Here is a 13,169-nt window from a genome sequence, read left to right on the forward strand (position 1 = left end):
ACTAAAATTTCACACATGAAAAGTACATTTTACTACTTTGCTATACATAATTTAAAAAAAATAAATAAATAAAAATTCATTTTTAGATGGCTGTTTCTTTTTATTGTTATCTTACATATGTAGATTCTTCTTTGATGGTTGTAAATATTTTTGTATGTTTGAAAACTTATGGTAAAGGATCGAGTTTTCTTCCACCCACAATGAGTAGAGATCTTATTCACATACCCGTGAACCTTAGGATGGTGGGTAAACCGTCGTCCTCTATGGGTGGAGGGAAACTTCCTATGGTAAAATATTTTAATCTTGTGAAAAAAGACTATTTAGAAGTGTAATTCCTGCTTCCAGATATAACATTGCACGAAAGAACTACCCTACCCTCATGAAAGGCAGAAATCTCATCCATGTTGATGCTTTCTTGTGTGCTCCCATTGGCCCTCGTGTTGATGAAGGGTCGATGCTCCCGGATAGAAAACTCTTCCCCTTTAATCTTAAATCACTATGTGCCCTTATCAAAATAGATTTTAGGAGAAAGAACGTTGCTAAGTTGTGTATGCTACGATAGTGTCTCCCTGTGTCTATCTCTCTCCTCTCTTCTGTGAAATAACACAACTGTCCCTTGTGTCTATCTCTCTCCTCCCACAATAGGGATAAATTTTTTATTTCATAGAAGGAAGGAGAGATACACATTGGGAAGCGTTGGTGTAATGTACACAGCTAGCCAAACAACATTCTTTCTCCCATAAATTTATTAGGGGGAGAGTTTTCTATTCGGGAGCGTGGCCCTTACACCACATATGAACCAATGGGAGTGCGCATGGAAGCATCAACAAAGGTGAAAATTTGGACAAAAAACAGCTAGCTCAGTTGGATGGAGGCTTGGTAGTTGAAGTGCATGCCCCCCAAGAGTTCAAGGGATCGACTCTCCTGGTTGCATATTTGTGCAAGAAAAATGCATCTCCTTTACCCCTCCCTTGGTAATTGTAGATATTTTTTGTAGCTGGTAATTTTATGAGGGGTCTATGTTTGAGCGCAGGAGACAAGTTCTTTTTCTCAAATTATTATTTGAACTTTTGTTTTTATCGAAAGAAATTTGCACATGATTGAATTCTTTACTCTTTGGCAATGCTCATCTTTATATTAACATTGGGTTCGTGCAAATGCCAAAAATCTGGTTTGATACAACTTATCTGAATCTTTATTACTTAGACAATTTAGTATCCATATTGCACTAAATGGGTATGGGTACACTTATATAGATCATGATTAAAAAAAATGGAATCGTGATCTATCAATTGTTTTTTATTAAGATGATTATTTTTTAGGAAAAAACAGACTACGTCTGGAAGCGTGGCTCTTGTATTAGACATAGGATGGAGCAAAATGATCGCCTGCCGCCATTAAAGGTGAAAATCCAGTTCCTTTTAATTCTTCCACGCGTGCGCTCATTAGACCCCATACTGACGCAGAGATCACGCTCCCAGACAAAAGATCTTTACTCTTATTTTTTTGATAGATTTACCTCTAGTTAGAACTGTACCATTGATGCAAGATCAAACAATTGGTATCAGGCACAAATGATACCAATATGAATATGATCGACACATAAAGGGTTGACTAAAGGTTTTTTTTTTCCATGAAAAGAAAAGATAAAAATAATCAACATTAAAGACGAGAAGAAATAATATCCATAACATTTTCAAAGGCTATTAATCTTTCTCTCTTCTAGCCCTCCTAGATAAAGAATGGACTATACTAAAAGCTTCTCTAGATTGTTTCTTAATTACAAATGAAACATATTGCTTAATAAAATATTGGGAGAGGGATGGGTATCTTAGTGGTATACCGTATGCTAGCACCCTATGTGTGTCTCTCTCTCTTCCACCCTTTAAAATGATTATCTTATCCCTCAAAGAGAGGAAGAGAGAGATAGACACATAAGGTGCTAGCATACGGTATTTCACTAGCATACCCAGCCTTTTCGATAAAATATTTTATATCACACAACACAATAAAGTACTCTAGTGGCCTTGTCACCTTATATGACTTCTGAAACATTTGGGTTAATAGAGTTAAATCAATCGAAGCATGTATGGATTTTCCATCTATGGTCCAATATTTAGAGGTAGAATTATTGAACCTATTTTCTCTTTGTTTTTTTTTTTTTCTGACCGTATTTTTATCAATGATCAAGAAATCAAAATGGTATCAACAAATTAATTCAGAATCAATGGAGATCAATCCAAATGATATTGTCAGCCACCACTATTTTTTTTTTTTTGGGTGAATAATAAATTCATTACCAAAGAAAAAGAGGACTACAACAACCCTCTAAAGAGGGAGAGAGAGAGAGAGAGAGAGAGAGAGAGAAATACACAAATATGCAAAGAGGCCTCAAGAAGAAGAGGAGCCCCGAAGGGAGGAGACAGGGAAACCCCAGGAGGTTACAATATGCCTATTCCTTGGAGAGTCAATACAAGAAAGGGGAACCAAAGAAATTTTGGTTTTGATCTCAAAAGAAATGGAATCTCAAATCTGGCGAAAAGATTGAGAGTTGGGTCAAAGAAATGCCACCACTAATTTTTGTTTTCCTTATGAATAAGACGAGGGTCAAAGAATGCGACCTGGTCGTGTCCAAAGCATGGACACTGTGCCTAGACACAGTTGGACGTGAAATGACCGCCCAACCCCCGCCATGGCGCCTAGAATTTCTGCCTTGGAATGGGGGTTGGACAGTCATTCCACGCCCAACTGTGTCTAGGCGCAATGTCCACACCTTGGACACGACCAGGTGGCATTCTTTCCAATAAGACAAATATTGGCCATATCAGCCGAGTTTACTGAGGATTGGTCAATTCATATCCCTAAATTGTTTTTTTTTTTCCTACATATTTTATTAGATAAATGTGAATGCAAGGAAGTAATTGAATCATAATATACCACCAAGGTTTGTCATCCGTTGTGGTTTTTTTATTTATTATAAAAATAGAACTATTTATTCAAACGAGTCGGGCACCTAGTTGTCGAATTACAAGATTCCACCAACCACAGAGTGGAGTTTGGCTAAACTATCCTACTCGTAGAGGATAGCGCTTTCCTAGCTAAGGAGTTTGCTAATGAGTTGCACTACCTAGGCACATATGGGGAAATACATTCCAAGAAGTATGAAGAAATATGGGAAATAACCTCAAGCACCTGCTGAATAAGAAGTGGGATAGCTGTTTTCATCCTAAGATGTAATCGTAGAGCTCTTTGCAGTCATTTTCTACAACTACACGATCAAAAGTTTCTGAGATCACATCTAACTTACTACTCCGCATTGTCAACGTGCCCCTTCCCCCCCTCAATAAGGCAGATTGAAAATGTAAAGGTTTAGAAATTGCCATACAAACCCACCCTCGATGGGCTCCAATAAGAAACACAATATGTTCATGTTCACCATTGTTCTTCCATGATGCATCTGAGTTAAGCTTATGAAAATGGCTCGAAGGAGCTATCTATTCGTTCCGAACTACATTTGCATGATCCATGTGTTGGAGTATGTCCATTAAACCCGAGTCAATTTAAATAAATGAACTTAATTACTATTATTACATGAATCCATTTACGAGCTTATAAGATTGTTCTATAGGTTTTCACTCAAATCAGTTCTCGACTAGGGATAGGACCAGACACCCTGTTCATATGGTCGTTACATTGTATGTCACAAGAATTGATGATTTCAGGGTATAAATGTAATTACACAACATGAATTTTTTCAGCCTTGGCATCTCACCAAGGTTTCCCTACTACATCCCATAGTAGATTAGTTTTGAATCCCATAAAACCATGCTCCGTCTCTCACAGAACTCACAAGCTCAGGGCTAAATTATTTCTCAAATCAATGGTAGTAGGTATGATCCCCTACTCATTATTTATAACCTCAATAAAATAATCAAAATAGGAAACATCCTCAATCATAGGAGGAGGAACCCCTTACAACCTAAGAATCTGTTCAAAATAGAAGTCATTTAGAACATTACAAAATAGAAACTAGGGTCTGAAATGTGGGACATTTGTCCAACCTTCTCGAAATACTACTAAAATAAAGAATACAACTTATTAAAATAAAATCTAACACTAATCCTGTATAGGCCTTAAATCCCTAATATTTGAGCTTATAGAATTAACCCGTTAAACCTAAAAATACTAAGCCCATGCCCATATAACCTATTGACACTCAAAATTAGGGATGCAAATGAATAGCCGCAATCCATTTCCGTATCCGTTTAGCACTATCCGAATGTGTCCGAAAGCTAAACGGATGTGGATACGGATAGGTTATAGCTATCTGAAAAGCAATATTTACATGTAAACAGATAAAATATCCTATCCGAATCTGTGTCCGTATCCGTTTAGCACTATCTGAATCCGTCCAAAAGCTAATCGGATGCGGATGCGGATATAGCACTATCCGAGCCGAATCCGATCCGTTTACATCCCTACTCAAAATTAAACAAATTGGTCCATTCTTGGTTCAGATTCAGTTTCATGGCTTGGTTTGCTGTTGGCCTTCTTTTCTTTTGAACTACATCACCTTCTCTCATATCGTGGACTTCTTTAGGAAATATCTCTTCCTCTTGGGTCTTATTATTATTTTTTTAATATATATATAGGTTACTCACTGTTTGTGCAGGATTTTGATCTATTCTTTTATCCTTACAGTTTCTGGCTTTACTTCTTATTATGTTTGTTGCTTTGTCATAGTATTTCTTGCAATCCAACCATTGGATAGGGTTCGATGATGCAATCCCGGGGTTTGGAACCCCTATGTGGGTTCGCTTAGGATGTTTGGTTGCAAGGGAAATGGGAAAAGGAAGTGGAGGGAAGGGAAGTGAAGGAAATTTTTTTTCCCTTTTAAGTTGTTTGGTTCTAACGAAAGTAAAGTGAAATATATTTACCTAAGTTGTTTGATTGACTATAAAATCAATGTAAATTTTTTTAAAATTTATAATCCAACCCACTTTACTAATTTGCACTTATTAAGGCTCTTTCTTAATAATTTATTTAAAAAAAAAAAACATACACTAGATTTTTGAAATTCAAAGGTTGACAACTTATCTCATCTCAATGCATAAAATTTCAATTTTATACCGACTGGTGCCAAATGAAAAATGAGCTAAAGATGCCACTGATTCATAATGAAGCCAGTTAGAATACAAGAAAAAGTTGAAATCGCAAAACATAAAACGTGTATTAGCTGCTAAATAGTCACCACCGAATTTAACCACCATCCCAATACACACCAGATGGGAAACAATCTAATCCAAATCTCAAATTTGAAAAATTAACTGAAGATCAAGTTTCTCTATTGGGGATAGTAAGGTTACTAAAGAGGAGTATCGAAGGCAACAAAACAAAGAATTGATAGGTTCCTGCAATCACAACCTTGGGTGCTAGAGATATCTACCACTTTGCACCACATGGCTGGCTGGGGTAGACAGTCTTAACACCCAGGTGCTCTCACATCAACTTGCACGGTCAACTAGTGCTGCACAGCACATTAATAATCATTAATTATTGGGGAAATATCATCCCCCTCCCCTCTAAGTTTCCTTAATATCAACCCAATACCCAAGTTTTGAAAAATGATAATGCCCTCCCCTACTTTTTAAAGATTCTATCAACCGTACCCTAAGTGACTTAACTCTGTTAAAACAGCATATGAACAGTTGATATTACCATTTTTTAATTGGAGTTAATGGGTGGATCCACCAACCCGACCCTGGTGCACATTAGCGCCTTCTCAGCAGTGCACGTTAGTAAATCCCAATTACTTAACTTAAAGAAAACATTTTTTTTAAAATTATAATGAGGGGAATCAGACAGGGAATATTCCCCATCGTCTTCCCCAAATCGACAAATAGAGAAAAAACCCTATTAGGGTTTCAATTCACCCACCACCACCCCTTGTGGTGGCCAAAAGGAGGGCCGGCAGCCTTGAAACTCATGGGCGAACGACAACTGTTGCTGATATTTTGGAGATCAAAATAGAAGGGCTACTCGACAGTAGTTGAAGGCTAGTCTAAGATTACGTTTGGTCTATGCTGATAAATCTCTACATCCGATCCCAATATCAAGAATTGGCATATCTTAGGATATATTCATCTGTTTAACTTGAAATTTTCAGAATTTATCCCTTGATATATTATCTCCACTCGATGGGATTCTTAAGCTCATCCAAGTCTCTTTGAGTGTGTTAAAGTAAATCTCTTGAATCCTGAGTTCAAATCCTAATTCTGTCAAAATGACATACTGATATGTACAAGGGTCCGGGTTGAAAGAAAATAAGGAAGAAGGTAGGGAAGAGACAAGGTAAGGAGATGGAAATGAGAAGCCAAATAGAAGTTGGGTGGAGGGTGAAAGGCGGAAGTTGGGGTGATTGTGGATGGTTGAATGATAAAAGATATAGAAATCAAATCTCCAAAGCTTAATTTCAGTTTTAACAAATCAGCAGATTCTCTGTTTTTCTATCTATTTCAGTCTGATTTTGTAACCTATTCAGCCCCAACTTTTGGGACATCAAAGAGCATCTCCTAGGTAACCTTCGACCTTAGTTTGGTGGGCATCAGATCAATATATTGGCTGCTATATGAAATCACCCAAAACGTGCAAATTTTGGATTCCAAAAATTTGGGTATCGTTTTTTGGGGTTTAGGAAAGGGAGTGGGCCACGGTGTGATGATAAATTTGGTTAATAGAAAGAAAAGAGAGATGGGTTTTGAAGTTTAGTGGAGAGATGGATTCGATTAGGGTGTTTGGAGAAGAAGAAGAAGAACAAGAAGGTGGGAAGAAGATTGGAGATGGAGATGTGGGCTTGGGTTTCAGTTTCATATGGAGAAAAAGATGGGTAATATCCATTCTAAGAGAGGGATGGAGGAGCTGGGTTAGAAGATGGAAATGTGGTTCGATAGTGGCAGTGGTGCTGGTGGTGAAAGCGGATCTGTGGCGGCAGCAGTGGCGATGATGGTGGTGCTGGTGGAAGAAGAAGAAGAGGAAATGGGGTTTTGGGTTGAAGAGGGCAAAATTGGAATAAAATTACATTAAGGGTAATCTAGTTTTAGAAAAATTGAACAAGCCTACGTCATCACTTAATGACGTTTTCTAACGGTTAGGGTACGGTTGATAGAATCTTTAAAAAGTAGGGGAGGGCATTATCATTTTTCAAAACTTGGGTATTGGGTTGATATTAAGGAAACTTAGAGGGGAGGGGCCCTTATTTATTTCATCCTTTAACCTTCCAAGTTCATCACTTCACTAAAATAAAAAGAAAGAGGTGAAGAGAGAGAGAGAGAGATCAACATGATCGGGCAAAGGCACTACAAAATTTACAACTCTATCAACTCCCAATTGTTTCTTTAGTGTGCTAAACATCAAAGACCCCAACATAACAATAATGTTCATGTGGGATAACAAAGCTTATAATTAATTCAAGTTAAACTAAAGACCAGTGAGAACTCAAAGTTCAGCCACTAAGAAATGTATGCAACTAGAAACAGTATAAACTTAGAGCTAAGAGAGAAAAACTGAAAAAATTAATTCAAGTTATGTAAATACCTCCTCCGCAAGGGAGTGGAGGGAAAAAATAATGAGATCAATATAAAGGTGTATGAGCATGAAAATCATGAATCTCATTCGATTAAGAATAACAAACAAAAATCAAATTATCATGGCAAAAAGTCCGAAAACAGAAACCTATTTAGTTTTGATATAGTCCAACAAGGAGTTTTGATATAAAATAAAAAGAGTGTTGAATGGACAGCAAGGAGATCTAATTTGGAGTAACTACTACTATAAAAAAAAATCATAACAAAGAGTTCCAATTCAGCTGGAACCCGGGACCCTATCTCTTTGGAGATTCTATGATTTGACTACATGTGATCAAAAAAGGGAAACTCCTATCTCTACCCATTCAGCCCATAGGATTACAGCAAGTGTTTCTGTAATATAAAAATCTTATGTGATAAGGTCTATGTGTGAAATCAAAGTTGCAATTGGTTAACATGAAGTACCTGGACAGCAAGCACATAAGTTGTTACTTCTATTTACTTCTTAGATAACGTAACACCTTATTAATGTACCCTATAGTCCAAGACAAATTGATCACAATAGAGTATTTCCATGCACCGAGTGGATCATCATATCAACTTAAATCATTTGACAGCACAAATTCATTTATTACCTGGTCAAACTCATTCACTAGAATTAAAAGAGAGGTTGCTGCCTATTCCATCTTGCAATATAAAAGCTATCAAGGGTATCCATTAATAATTATGTAAAACATAGTTTCTTTTTATGAGTAATTAACGTGCCTTTGAACAGCTTGATCATCATACATTAGCATGAAAATCATGAATTTCAATCAAAGTTCATGTACATAACTCTCTAGGCATGAGAGTTTTAGGAATAAGCCTGCAAAAAAGAACCCATCAACCATATTGATGCTTCAGTACCACATCCAGTATCATACTTCTCTTACAAATGAAGAATTCGATAGAAAGAAGTTTAAAAAAGAAAAAAGAAACATTTCAGTACAAAATAAAATCAATCATATTGTTTTGTATTTATCTTACCGCATCATTGGCCTTGATCAAGAAACCTCAAGATCCACCTCTTTCGTTGCTCCATACTCCTAACTAAAAATGTCTTTGCTCGAGGTTCATTTGTCATGAGGAACTCAAAGATGTGGTCAAGTATATCTTCACTAAAACCATCTACTTCTTGTATTGCATCCAACAATAATTTAGAAGTACATAATCAATGCCTCTCTTAGACCACAGTAACCAAACAGTCTATGGAGGCAGCGACAGCAGATATTTGATCACCTAATGCTATCTTTGCTCTCTCTCTCTCAAGGCACGTCATGTGATGCACCAGCACTACTCCCCTCTCAGCTTGCAATGTGGACATTGGGACTCGGGTGTTTAACCATTCATGGCCACTAATGTCACCAATCTCCATGTGGTCTATTTGATGGATGTATGACCCAGATTCTTCAGAAGTCGTTCCCTTATCTTTTGTATGGCGTGAAGGATCTCTATTCGAATGAGAAAACAAATAAAGTTACATTAAAGGAAAACAGTACATAAAAAATCTGAAACTTCAAGCCTATGGAAGCAATACAATCCATACCCCAAAACATGAATGTCTGATGGATCTTCCACCTGAAGAAAATCACCAAGATTCAGGTCACCGTGATACATGGATACATGGATTCACCACTGAAGAAGAACATAAAGAAAGCTGACGATATACTACTGATTTACAAAGTAAAGGTACCAAGAAGTGCCTATTTACCCAATTGGATGGGTTTTCTTTAAGCTCACTTGCCATCCTTCCTCATTCCCTGTACAATTTTAGTAGCATTCTCATATTGCTGATACATGAATTTTGGTAGAATACATTTGGATTTTAGAAATTGTCCTTCCAATTATTCAATCTTATAGAACTGCTCCTTCAATGGTTCAATGCTTTTAACTACCTCTGAAAATTCTATATATGGTGCAGAACTAACTTTACACTAGCCTTCCCTACTCCTTGGAGTCATGCACTGCCTTGGCTCCCCCCTCTCCCTCCCCTACTTCCTTTTTCCCCTGTTCTCTCTGTGGTTCCCCCTCCTTCACCCACCCCCAACAGAAAAGAACAAGGGGTGGTCCTAACTGTCTAATCAATAGTCTTTACATGTAACCTGGTCATTGAATCTGGCAGCCAATGTCAGGAGAACCCCTTGTTTCACATTACTGAAAGAAACCTAACCTTAACATCCCACTTGGATCAAGTATCTGCAGCATCAAATCGTCTCATGGTGGATACCAAAAATATTGTCATTCTAAATAAACATATGATTCTCTGTTCCTTAATTTTCTCTTTAATGGTAATGCACCTGCAAATATGAACACAATTAATCTCTTAGGATCAAATTACCTCCGTAATGAATACCTCCAATCACAAACCCAATCCTATGGAATACTTCTCAACAATCCTCTTAGCCTTGCTCCTAACCCTACTCAAATGCAATCTAGTTTTTCAAACTTGATTATGAAACCAGTGACTTTTGCTGGACAGATTTAATAACTCCCTATGGTATTGCTATAAATTATAATGGGTTATCTATAGGAACAGATTTTTTTTTTAATAATCTTTAGGGTGCAAGGGAATATGAATTCCAGTTAGGTAATTAAGGAATGTGGGCAGAAGAAGAGGGTCGGTGAGAGAACATGGGAACTGAAGTTGGAAACTGTGCATTTCTCTTATCCTCTCTATCTAATTTATACATTCACTTAACCAAGCCAAGAAGACTTTGGCTGGAATTGGACCCATTTGTATAGTTTTACCAGATGCAACAAAGCAGATTGGGATGAGATCTTTCTTTGTGATCTGTTTTAATTTTCTTTTTGAAGCTAAAGGAGTTGGGTGACTACATGTGAGTTAACTGCAAGTGAAGGTGCTAAAGGATCTGCGTTCTTTTCTTTTCTTTTCTCTCATATTACTACAACAAGACAGGACATAACAGGTATAGAAGAAGATCTCTCCACATGGAATAGCAGAGGCTTTAAGGTTTTATCTAAAATGGCTGTGTAGATTCAATAAGAAGTAGCAGTGCCAACAAATAATCATGACAAAAGTAAAGTCAAATGACCTATACACAGCATCTAGGTAGTCCCTCTGCTTGAAATTTGTTACTACACTTCCGAGCAAAGGACATTGAATGGCCTGATAACGACTGAATCTCACAATCTCTCCCAATTCAAACTGAATAGGAACATTAGCTGTCAAAATGTGTTGAACACTTGAATTGGTAGAAATACAAAATAAAATAAAATTTCATAATGCTGCTAATTACTTTGAAAGGAAGAGCATACAAGATTCAAGCATATCCTAGTGTTTTTCACTCACATAACTGAAGGTTCTTCTGATTCTAGTTGAAAAATAGAACTCAAATAGCAGAAAAACATAATGGAAGGAAGTAACAGACAAATGGTGAGTTAAGTTAAAGATAAATAAAGGAAAACCTGAGGAATCAGAATGAATTGATAGGAAGCTAAGTAAATCCTAGGGTTTTTCACTCACATTGGAACTTATTCCATTTGGATTCAAATCCATCAAAATGAAAAAGAGAATTGAACATGGTGCCTGCTCACAGAGCCAAGCTTCCGAGCTTTCGAAAAGAGAATAAAGCAGAGACCGAGCTTCGAACAGAGAAAAATGAGAAAACGCAGCCACCGAAATTTCGAGCAGAAAAGGATGAGCAAATGTAGACACCGAGCTTCGAGCAGAGAGAGTTGAGAAAACGCAGCAACCAAGGTTCGAATGAGAAAGATGAGCAAACTTAGAGACTGAGCTTCAGCTTGAGAGTGTCTCACCGTCGGGTTTCGTCGGGTTTTGATTTTACTTCTGATTTTGGTAGGGAAATGAAAAGGGAAATGTAAACCCATAATGTAAAACTTATTTCCCAGGTGAAATGTATTTCCTTGGTAAACAAACGCCTAATATTATTTCCCTTGGGAAAGAATTTTCACTTTACATAAAAAATTTGCATTCCCCTTGCAACCAAACAAAACCCCAAGGGCTCACCCAAGAAAAAAAAAGCACTCAAATCCAAAGTTGAATGGCAAACCAGTAGATAAATCAAGATTTATAAAGAGTGGCAATTCTGTAAATGTATGAGAAATTTTTAAAAAAAAGGATGGCAATATTGTAATTTCTTGTAACTTAACTCAGAAGAAGCAAAAGAATAGAGGTGTGAGTAACGGATGGCGAAGGGACAAACTGGGATTACAATAAAAATAAGACCTAAGAGGACATCAGAAAAGAAGAAGGGTAAAACTGGAAATAAGGAATTAAATGGCAAGTCCCAACCTAGTCGTCTTCTTCCTTGTAGCGTGCAGAACCAGTGGAGGGAGGAGTTTGGCGATGACAACAGTCCCTCAACCAGGACTTCGATTCTCTTGCAATCTGAAAAGCAAGCTCGCAATCCTTCACCATATCGATTCCAGACATCAGCAGCCCCAATGATCACGGCAACTGTGGTAATCAACTTCTGAAATATTCTCAGGCGGTAGCAAGAGACAGCGGCAGTTCCAGATTTGCTTGCACAGATCCCTTTAAAATTTGATCTGAAACTGGGAATGATGAATCAATTTCTGCAGGAAACCCTCCCCAACTTTCAGCCTAAACTAGAATCCATAGTTATCAAGGCGCGAAGGCGGCTATGGCGTTTTAGAGGGTCAAAATTCAAGGCGACACCGCTATGGCGTCCAAGGCGACTAAGGAGCCTGGACGCCATGGCGATGCCTTGATAACTATGTTAGAATCAATCGGGCAAGGTCTAACAAGATCGTTTCTCAGCCTGCGACACCTTCAATGAAAGTGAACCAGAGGTACAGGCAGTTTCTGATTGACAAAATAATAAGGAGAGGAGATAAAGAAAAGGATCTGGATAGAAGAAGAGAGATTAGAGAAGAGCAAATCAGAAGAGGAGAAGAGAAAGATGCGCACAGCTCTTGGCAGCACTTTAGTAACAACCTCAAATTTTCATTCCAAAAAACATCCATCTCCATCGTGGGAGTACATCCAAATATTTAAAGGGAAAATCAAAACCTAATCCTTGTCGAAGTCTAAATTAGAATCGACTCTATCTAAATCTAAGAGAAAAATTCAACTCTAATTGGACTCTAAAACTAAAACAACTTTGACTCATACTCTACTTGTATCTACAGCTGAAATAAAGAAAATAAAAAAATTTAATTCCTAATTTATCCAACGTCTAACTGCATCACTCGAACTTTGAGCAAAAATTCTCCTCCTTAGGCCCTTCCATCGACCAGAACTGGAGGTCCATCTGACCTCTGGCTTGTGAGATATTACTACTTGTTTTCTGTTACTAAATTCTATCTTCTTAAGTTTCTAATTTCTGTTTTCTAGCAGATCTGACCAGCGGATCAAGCGGATATATGGACGATTTAAACAACCTACTTTGAAGCCCATTCGATTCAAATCTCAATCCCATCCGACCATTAGATTCTGAGATATCATAGTTTCTATATTCTGGTCTCAGTGTGATTCTGTCCTGTGTTCAAAATCTGTCCTACAGGTTATCGTTCCACATCAATGGCTGCATGCTGTTGTCATAT

This window comes from Telopea speciosissima, chromosome 9 (assembly GCF_018873765.1).
Source record: "Telopea speciosissima isolate NSW1024214 ecotype Mountain lineage chromosome 9, Tspe_v1, whole genome shotgun sequence".
Classification (NCBI taxonomy): domain Eukaryota; kingdom Viridiplantae; phylum Streptophyta; class Magnoliopsida; order Proteales; family Proteaceae; genus Telopea; species Telopea speciosissima.